The 1,613-nt window shown below is 51.4% G+C and overlaps 1 pseudogene; it reads right to left on the bottom strand.

The window, feature by feature from the left end:
- Nucleotides 1–978: 978 nt before the first annotated feature.
- LOC137368111 (U2 spliceosomal RNA) lies at nt 979–1,087 on the bottom strand (annotated as a pseudogene).
- Between the last annotated feature and the right edge of the window lie 526 nt (nt 1,088–1,613).

The raw sequence follows: 1,613 nt of genomic DNA, 5'->3' as shown, positions 1-1,613 counted from the left end.
TCCTCTGGACCACTTGCCACTGACCTGTTTGTCCATCTGCTGCCTCCTCCTCCATTGATTCTGTCTGTGGAGGAGGGGTTTCCGGGCGCTGGGTAGGTGCTGGGTCGCTGGTTTCAGCTGCCTCCCCTTCCTTCTCCTTCTCAGGTTGAAGTTCCTCACTGCGGAGAAAGTTGCTGGTCTCCTTTCAAACACCGGACGCCTTCGTCGAACCTTCTCCCGGCTTTTCCTTGGACCTTGCCGCCTGAGCATAACTGAGGCAGCGTTTGGGGCAGGTTTTGTAGAGATGGCCTGCTGCACCGCACAAGTTGCAACACTTAGTCTGCTTACAGTCCTTGGTCTGATGGCCTTCCTCCTTGCAGTTCTTGCAAACAACCGTGCTGCAGTTGGCTGCCATGTGACCAGATTTGCCACAGGTGCGGCAAACTCTGGCTGCCCAGCGTAGACCAAGAAGCCTCAACTTCCCCCGATAGCGAAGCTGGAGGGAGGGTGGATGATGGCTCCACTGGGATCTACCTTCAAGGTCACCTTGACCTGCCGCTTGCTGGTCCAAATCCCAAAGAGGTGCTGCTGCCGGCCACCTCGACGTACCTGGCGAGAAAGGTGAGTACATCCACCACCAGAACATGGGGGTTGTAGAGGTGAATCGTCACCACCTGGTCCCGTTGTGACGGAAGGGTGAAGAGCGGCTCTGCTGTGAGGATCGACAGTGGCGCCCGGTCCCCTTTCTCCTTGAACGCCTTCAGGAACTTGATGCATCCCGCCACGTTCCGGAACGTCATGTCGAAGTATCCACTGCTGGGGAAATCCTGCAGGCAGAAGACGTCCGTCGCTTGAAATCCGCAGCAATCCAAGAGAATTTTCTTGATGAAGAAGGTGCGATCGACCGGTGCATCTCCTTCCTTGTCCTTCATGACCACCTGAACGGTGTTGCGCACTCCCTGGCCCGAAGCTCGAAAATTGGTTATAGCCATTTTACACAAAGCTTCCCCAGGATTAAAAGGCAATGATTATGGTCTCTTCTCAATCAAATAAGCACTGATAAGAACAGATACTACACTTGATCTTAGCCAAAAGGCCGATAAGTGATGCATATGTCCATGACATTATTTGTAGGAGTGGCAACTGTATAGTCCTCATGAAGATGAGGCCCCATCTTCACACTGAGGATACCCTTCATCGTGTTGTGCAGCACTATCACCATGCTGAATGGGATACATTCAGAACAATCTAACAGCTCAAAACTGGGCATACATGGGGCACTGTGGGTCATCAACAGCATTAGGACTGTATTTCACCTCAACCTGTAACTGCATGGCTTGGCTATTCCCTCGCACTACCATTACCATCAAGCCAAGGGACCAACCCTGTTTAATGAGGAGTGTAAAGGAGCAGCACCAGGCATATCTGAAAATGAGAAGCCAACCTGGTAAAGTTACAACACAGGACTATATGCATGCTAAACAGCAAAAGCAGCATGCTAGAGACAGAACCAAGCTATCCCATAACCAAAAGATCAAATAAAAGCTCTGCAGTCCTCCCACAGCCAGTCGTGAATGATGGTGAACATTTAAACAATTGACCAGAGGAGGAGGTGCCACAAACATCCCCATCCT

Source organism: Heterodontus francisci, chromosome 3, assembly GCF_036365525.1.
Source record: "Heterodontus francisci isolate sHetFra1 chromosome 3, sHetFra1.hap1, whole genome shotgun sequence".
In the NCBI taxonomy this organism is placed as follows: Eukaryota; Metazoa; Chordata; class Chondrichthyes; order Heterodontiformes; family Heterodontidae; genus Heterodontus; species Heterodontus francisci.
This window is presented reverse-complemented; position numbering and strand designations above follow the sequence as displayed.